The sequence below is a fragment of the Chionomys nivalis genome, chromosome 5 (genome assembly GCF_950005125.1).
Source record: "Chionomys nivalis chromosome 5, mChiNiv1.1, whole genome shotgun sequence".
Classification (NCBI taxonomy): Eukaryota; Metazoa; Chordata; class Mammalia; order Rodentia; family Cricetidae; genus Chionomys; species Chionomys nivalis.
The window spans coordinates 39,937,443-39,946,621 of record NC_080090.1 but is presented as its reverse complement, the minus strand read 5'-3'; the positions used below and the strand labels follow the sequence as shown (position 1 = coordinate 39,946,621).

Here is a 9,179-nt window from a genome sequence, read left to right as displayed (position 1 = left end):
GGTAATATTAATTCCCTTCTCAGATCTTTGACGGAGTTAAAGATTAGATAATTGTAGTTACTCTCTACATTATTTAGACTCCTTGGAATAGAATGTTTAGTGTATTTATTATTTGTTCCTATTGTATATAGTTGTATTTGGTTTGGCTCTATCTTATTTAGACAAAAGGGGGAGATGTAGGGGTAGGCCCAGCCAATCACCTTACTTGTAGGGCGGGGTCGCCTGAGGATATTTTTTACTAATAAATATTGCTGGTGTGCTCTCCCCCTCCTCCCCCCGGCCCTTCTGCTTTCCTGTTCTCCGCTGGAACCACACGTTCTGTGAGTTTTTCCCTAATTAAAGTTAAAAATATTCTTATAATTTCTGTCTGCCTTCATTTACACCAAATCAGGCTGGCCTCCTTGACCAAACAAATGAACAGAAGCAAGTGAGGTGAGCACAAGCATTCATCTTTCACCACTTCCTGGCTCTACATGAAATGGAACCAGCTGCCAAAAGCTACCCCCACCAGGACTTCCCCCACCATAATAAACTGTCTACGCCTTCAAATTGTGAGTAAAAACAAACCCTTCCTTCATAACTTGCTTTTGTCAAATATTTGATAACAACAGGAGCAAAATATCTAAGACAGAAAAAAAGGTATAATGAAGCTGTGTCCTTCATGAAGATATTTCTGGTCTCTCCGTCTTATGAATTTCTACTAGATCTTATCAAATGTTCGTCATGTGTTTCTTCTCCTTTCCATTTATCCTTTCTATTTGTCTTCTCTTTCTCACTACACTGGGAATTTAACCACAAAACTTTCTCACTAACTTATCACCTTTTTCCTGTCCCAAAGCCTTGGTATCTTCTCACACACTTAACCCTTAATATGGCACAAGTACTGGATGGGTACTGGGTACTGTCTCCCAACCATTTATCCAGTGAAAATAAACATGCACGATTCATGGGCCTATGTGAAAGCAGTAAGTACCCTGTGTTCCTTTAACAAATTTTATAACTCAATTAAAAGATAACTAGATTTCATCAAAAATAAATCATGGCATCTTAGATTAGGCTGATAGTGGTGGCTATGAAAAGGAATAAAGAAGGGAACCCGTGGACCTAGAAGCTCAGAAACAGTGCCTAGCTGAGCTACTGAGAATAGAAAAGATAGAAAACACAGAACCAGGCCTCAAACCGGGAACCTTCAGAGCTAGCAGCTTCATTTAGAAAGCCCTCATAGCAAATAAATTCAAAAGGACATGGGACGGCTCCAGTTTCGGAAATGCTGAAAATGAATTGCCCATAATATATCCCCTGGGATAGTCTGTCTGAAAGCTAGATTTATGTTTGCTATTCCAAAGGAGGATTGTGACCACAAGCTAGTCATTCATGTAACAGTCCACCAGACTGTAACAGAACTAATGTCATGTCAGAGACACCTTAAAGCCAGCATGTAAGCTTCAAACCCTGCTAAACAGAAATTAGAACCTACTTGACATTCCAGAAGAGTACATGAATTGCCTAAATTTACTAACCTTGATTTTGACATTTACATTTCTACTTCTAGATACCGGAAACGTGCTAACACAACAGGGTGTAGTTTTAGCACATAAAAGACAAGGAGCTGTAAGCCTAGGGATCCAGCTTCTAACCCATCTCTCATGATGCATATACTATGGGAGGCTGGAACCTAGATACTGGTTTTTATGTTGCCTGAACTGTGGAAGGCTCAGGCCCATAACCAAACACATGTGCATATTGTGTTGTAGGATGTTCATGGCTATAAGACATCACTCAAAGTTCATATACTGGGGGAGCTCATGCCTGTACCTCAGCACTCATGCTACATTGAACATTGGAAGACTCTTGGTGCATGTAATGTGAAAGGCCCCAGGCTATAAAGCATTACCCATGATGTATGCATGGTCCATGAGATACAACCACCTGTAACTCATCACTCATGTTGCATGAATTGTGGGAGGCTGGTATCTTTATACCACTATTCTTGGTTCATGTACTGTGGATGAGCTCATGTTTGGAACATAGCTCTCATGGTGCAAGCATTGTGAGATGTTCATGATTATAACTCAGCACCTATGTGCTTGTACTATGTGTGTGCATAGGGTGCTTATGTCTATACCCAAAATTTGTGGTACATGTATGCCTATACCCAGCACTCATAGTTAGGTTCATGCCTGTAACCCAGAAATTATGCTACACGTTATCTGAGAGGTTCAGGCCTATAAACCACCACTTGTGGTGCATGTACTGGAGTAAGTACCATAGTTACAATCCAGCACTCATGCTGTATGAACAGTGAGAGGCTCATGCTTGCAATCCAACACTCAGGGAGCATATACTGTCTGAAGCTCATGCCTAAGACCCAGCACTCACGGTGCATTTAATCTGAAGACATGCATGCATGCCTGTAATGCAGTATTCATACTGTGGAGACCTCATGTTAGCAACCAAGAAGTCTTGGGTTATGTACTTGGAGGAACTAAAACCTGTGACCCAGACTTATGGTGTAAGTACCAGTAATCATGATGCCTGTATTATAGGAGACTCACATCTATAACTCTGGGCTCATGATACATGTATTATTGGAGAATACAGCCTGTAACGAAACACTTATGGTGCATGTACTCTGGAGAAGTGCTGAAGCACACCACTTGTATTGTACTGCTGTGGGAGACTCACACTAGTAACCCAGAAGTAATGGTTTATGTACTATGTGGGACTCACACCAGTCACCAAGAACGCATTCTTATAACATAGCGCTCACTGTGGATGTACTGTACAAGACTCAAAACAGTAAACTGGAATAATTTGTGCATGGATGAGGAGAGGCTCATGCCTATAACCTAGGAACCATGTTCCGTAAACTGGGGGGGACTCAGGCCAATATCCCAGATTTCATGGTGTAGGTACTGTGTGAGTCTCAGTCTTATAATTTAGTACTCTCAAAGCATAGACTATGGGAGAGACACAAAACCAACCCTGTACTTACAGTACATGTACTGTGAGAGGCTCATGTTTATAACCCAGCACTCATTGTCAATGCACTATGAATAACTCAAAACAGTAAGCTAATATTCATGGTTCATTTACTGTGTAAAAGTCACTCCTCTAACCCAATGTGCATGTAGCATGTGTTGTTTGAGGCTCATGCCTATAACCCAGCACTCTTTGTGCACATACTCTTGATATGCATTCCTGTAATGCACCATTCATGATACATGTGCCTACCATGTGAGAATCGCGCCTATATCACAAGAGGTATTGTGAATACACTGTGCAAGATTCTAAACATTAAGTAAAAAGTCATGGACATTGAGACTATAATTCGTGATTCTAGAGAAACTAAATAAGAAGGTGAACCCAAAGAAAAACATATAAGCATCCCCCTGAATATTAACCTTCATCAGGCGATGAAAGAAGACAGAGACAGAGAACAACATTGGAGCACTGGACTGAAGTGTCACGATCCAAAGGAGGAGCAGAAGGAGTGAGCACGAGCAATGAACTCAGGACTGCGAGGGGTGCACCCACACACTGAGGCAATGGGGATGTTCTATCGGGAACTCACCAAGGCCAGCTGGCCGGGGTCTGAAAAAGCATGGGACAAAACCCGTCTCGCTGAACATAATGGACAATGAGGACTACTGAGAACTGAAGAAGAATGGCAATGGGTTCTTGATCCTATTTGCACGTAATGGCTTTGTGGGAGCCCAGGTAGTTTGGATGCTCACCTTAATAGACCTGGATGGAGGTGGGTGGTCCTTGGACCTCCCACAGGGCAGAGAAACCTGCTTGCTCTTTGGGCTGAGGAGGAAGGAAGACTTGATTGGGGGAGGGGGAGGGAATGGGAGGTGGTGGCGGGGAAGAGGCAGCAATCTTTAATAATTAAATAAATTAATTAATAAAAAAAAACAAAAAAAACAAAAAACTAAATGATTCTAAAAAAAAAAAAGTCATGGTGCATGTACTGTAAGAAACTCATGCCCATAATGAAGGGTTCATAGTGCAATTATAGGGGGAGGCTCACACATAAGACACACAACTCATGGTTCATGTCCTTTGGAGATGCAAACCTATAATCCAGAACCCATAGTTTATGTACTATGGGAAAATTGCACCGCATGTCCAGTATGCATGGTGCATGTACTGCAGTAATACTATGTTTAATGCAGCACTCATTGTCAATGTACTGTGTGCAATTCAAGACAGCAAGCCAGCACTCACAGTGCATTTACTGTGGAAGGCTCACACCTATAACCCAGTACTCACAGAGCATATACTCCAGAGATACACACCTATAATGCAGCACTCATGGTGTGAGGAATGTGGCAGAACGACATTTGCAATCCCAGAATTCATGCAGCTTACACTGTGGGATGCTCATGCCTATTATCCAGCACTCACTATGAATGTACATTCAAGAATCAAAACAGTAATCAGCACTCATGGTACAATTACCGTGGGAGGCTGACACCTATAAAACATCAGTCAGAGTGCACATACTGTGGAAATGCACGCCTTGAACTCTCATGGTTTATGTACAGTGGAAGACACATACCACTAACCCAGAATGCTTCTGTGAAAGTACTGTGTGGAGCTCAAAACAGTAAGCCAGGACTCATTCTACATTTATTGTGGGAGGCTCACATCTATACCTGAAAATTCACGGCACATGAATTGTGTGCAGCTCATGCCTATTAGCCAGTACCCATGGTATTGTTATGCCCAGATTCACAAAATTACCCCCCAAAAACAACAAGGAGACCGAGTCTCATATGTAAAAGCAAAGAACCTTTATTTTATGCAAGTTTGAAACTCGAGCTCTCTGTATATCCAATGTATTGGAGTAATCAGAGAGCCCAGAGCTCAGTTAGAGTTGGGTTTTTATAATAGTAAAGGTGGGGGTGAGGGATTTGTAAGGTTCAGGACCCCTGATTGGCTGACATTTGTCTAGGGGTGTCCTGGTGAGTGTTGGAAGGTGATCCTGTCTACAATGGTTGGAACATTAGGCACTTTCTTTGGGTGACCTGTTCTTGGGTGGTGCTTGGGTAATCTCAGTTTATGGTCCTTCCTGCAACCAGGTATTGCCTCCGAGTAAACTACTGAGACTCAGGCCTCCATTAATCTTATTGATAACTGGGTCCTACACTGGCAGGTGATAATGGTTGGAAGTAAAGAACTTCCTTTGGGTGGTCTATTTCTATTCAGCTTACCATGGTGGCTGAGTCCTACAGATATAACTTATTCTAGAGTCACACGACTGTAATATACCACTCAAGGTGTGTGTACTGTGGGAGACATGCTAGAAAACTTCACACAATGTGGGTGTACTGTGCGAATTTAAAAACAGTAAGTCCCCAAGGTGTATGCCACATAAACTCTGTGTGCCTGTAATCTGTTACTCAAGATGCATATATTGTGGAGACATACCCCAGCACCTATGGTTTATGTACTATGGGAGACTAATAACTCAGAGTTCTTGGTGCAAGTACCTTAGGAAGCTTATGTTTTTAAACCAACACCCATTGTAGATTTGTGTGCACAATTCCAAACAGTAATCCAACACTTACATGGCATTCACTGTTGAAAACTCACACCTATAACCAGGCACCTGTGGTGCAAATACTGTGGGAAGCTCACAAAAATAACACATCCCTCATGGAGCCCATATCCTGAAGATACACAATTGTATCCTAGTACTTGCGATTTATATCTTGTAGGAGACACACACTCCGACCCAGCACTCATGGTACATATACTTAGGAGATGAAAGTCTATAATATAGTACTCATGGTACATTCACTTCAAGTGGAAAGCTTATGCTTAGAACACAGCATTAATCATTAATGCATTCTGAAAGTGCATGCCTATAACAAAGCACTCATGTGCTTACACTCACTGTGAAAGACCAAGCCTATACCCTAGAATACATTGTGAGTGTACCGCACAGGTTCAAAGCAGTAAGCCAGCACTAATGTGAAGCATACTCTGGGCATGAAAGCTTTCAACCCAGCACCTTATTTTATTTAAGAATAAACTTCTATTGGGCTACCTGATACAGAAGATAGAGTGCAATGGATGGATAGTATCAATGACAAACAATACAAATGTATTTCATTTGAAATAAACAAAAATGCTTGCACAGATTTCATCTGCAAACAAACTCCTGCTTGACTGCATTACTAAGCAAAAAAGAAAAAAGAAAAAAAACTGAAGCCAACACACTTTTGTTTTGACTTGTATTTGCAGACAGGTGGGAGGTAGGAAGACATTACATGGTTTTTCAAAAACTGACCTTCCCCTAAGGCCTGGTCATATAAATGTAAAGAATATAAATGAATCTATGATTACCAGTTGTCATAGGTCACATCTCATTACCCGTGTGCTCTGAAATCACACACACATACCTCCAACATATCTGGAAAGATAGCTATGTCACAATACGTGAGTTCTAAGAAGGCAGGATGATGGAGAAAGACATTTGGAATGAGTTTTACATCTTGTTTACCATTTTCTGAACTCCAGGATAATCGAACAGACACTGCCGAGGCATTCTCCTTTTGACTCTGGTTCATTCCAGCTTTGTGAGTGACGTAGCTGCTTCATTCCTCTGCTTATAAAACAACCTTGCTAGACAGCATTAAAACATGGGTATCCGTTTTTTCCTCAACACCTATGTTTTTCAAGTTTTATTCTCTATTACATCCACAGTGTGTCACCAATTCCTGAATATTAAACAGAAATACAAGTGGGCAAAACTCTCCTAAAAATGCTGACATCTGTTGATGCATTCCTGCAGGTATTGCCACTGGAAGGAAAGCGGACCGAGGAGAGACAGAAGGAAAACTTGGTGCAGCCAGACTTGGTCAGACTAGATCAAGACTTCTAGAATCTGATACTGTGTTTTAATTTTTCCACACATTTAAACATAGTAGAACTTTGGGGAAAAGGTCTCCATGTGGTACTTCTCAAAACAAAGCTTCAGGGATAGCCACATTGAGATTCCCTTGCCAAACAGTGAGGTACCTGTAGCCTTTACAATGAGTTTGATTTGCCAACAAAGAAAATTTAGAGCTGGGACCTAGAGAGGAAGGCTATATAATAGGCATAAGTTCTAGTCATTGAGAGACAAAGCCCAGAATTAGGGCCTAAACAATGCTCAGAATATTGTGGGGTGGGCGGGGGTGGGGAGGAGGGATTCAGTTGGAAGCTGGCTCCTAATAGAAGAGCAAAGATCTTCAGGTTATTTGATCCTGTCATTCCAGCATTCCAGGTGATCAGGCATCATTTCTTTCAACTGAAGAATATAAGCCCATGTGACTGGCAATCATGGTTTCCCCCAATGCATTCTCTAAGTTGCACTTCCTGCAGACATCTATGGCTACAGTGGAAATATATGAAAGGAGACAAGAGAATGAAAATGAACATTTATGTGTAAGGGATGTGGTTCAAGTCTTTGGATTTAAAAACAAGTTCCCAGAGAAGTTGCTACCATGTAATATTCAGAAAACTTCCTTTGCCTCACAACCTGGACTCAAAAAGCCCCAATCCAAATGTATAAAAAACTATAATTGTGAGATGCTATAAATGATCAAAGCAAACAGACAGAGAAGGAGTGTGTCATCCACTTAGCTACAGTTTGTAACACAGCCTCTTTAGCAATTGGTGCATCAGTAAAAACCACTGAAGCACTGGAAATGCTTTAAAGTATGGGGTACAAAGTACTGACCAAATACTCTGTAAAAACCAGCAATAGGATGTCAGGGCTAGGAAATTTTTAAAACAGTAAAATGACTTTAGGATAGATCTCTTTGACATTAAATGTAGCAGAAATATATATATATATATATATATATATATATATATATATATATATATATGCAAGTAGATATAGTGATTATAGAAAATTACAAGGCAGAGAACACATACACAAAAGAATCAAGACAGCGCTGTCAATTCAACAGTATTCCATGAGGCTAGAAGATCTGTTAACTTTGTTAACTAACAAAATATCACTCTTGTTTGTTTATAAATCACTTATTGATCATAGGACCACACCATGGTGAATCCTTTGCTTTCCGTGTACTGGAGAATCCTACCATTGGCCTTTAAGCATTCTTCTTTCTTTGCCAATCTTGTGACTGAGTATCTTGTTCCATTCGATTTTGGTGGTAACTGGAAGTTACTGGTGCAAGGCCTTGAATGTGGTGTCTGACATTGACAGTTTTCACTGATTATTGTCTAATTCTCATTTTCTGTACTCCCTATGAGTTTAATAACCTCCTTGGCAGTTTGGGCTACATTAGAAACAATTACTGAATCCTGCACATCTTTATGCCTGACCAACTGAACACTGCCATCTTAATAATGAACCTGAATCTTGAGCACCCCAACCACCGGGGTCATAGTGGTGTGATGGTGAACTTCCATTCTGATCTCTCACAACCATTCCATAAGTCTTTGGGCTGAAGTTGGTGGCTTTCAATGCATGCAGTAATAGTCTGTTGCCCATCTATAGTTTTAGCACAAATGGTACAGAAGTCGTTGGAATAATGATCTTTCACACAGACTCTTATAGTCCTATACAGGACTCTCTCCAAGATTTCAAGCCTCCATGCACATCTGGCTGGGGGTCATGTGTTTCTTTCTGTAAATAATCAAACTTTAAGTAAATTTTGTGTCTTGGATCTAAAAATCTGCTGTTACTGAGGTCACCATACACTGTAATTAAGACCTGGTCGTTGTAACCATCTATCTTCACAGCTATGTGTACCTTCTCTTCATCTGACACTCGATCTTCGAAGCTGGCCATCTTGGCTGCTCTAACCCAGCCTGGTGATAACGGGCTGAAGAAGGAACAGACCAAGAAGGAAGCTCAAACCCAGCACTTGTAATCCATCATTTATGTACTGTTGGAGACTCACACAATTAACCCAGCATTCATGATGCGTGTACTGTGCACGGTTCATATTTGTAATCCAGCTTTTGTTATGAATGTACTTTGTGAGACTCAAAACAAAGAGCAAGCACCAGTGGTACATTTTATGTGGGAGACTCAAGCTTATAAAGCAGCACTCATGGAGCATGTATTGTGTGAGACTCATGCCTATAACAGAGCACTCATTGTGAATGTACTCGAGAGATACCATTGCAACAGAGGACTAAGATGCTTA

General features: G+C 41.0%; 1 pseudogene; it reads right to left on the bottom strand.

Moving 5' to 3' along the window:
- Window positions 1–8,101: 8,101 nt before the first annotated feature.
- On the bottom strand, window positions 8,102–8,818 carry LOC130874119 (F-actin-capping protein subunit alpha-1-like; annotated as a pseudogene).
- Between the last annotated feature and the right edge of the window lie 361 nt (window positions 8,819–9,179).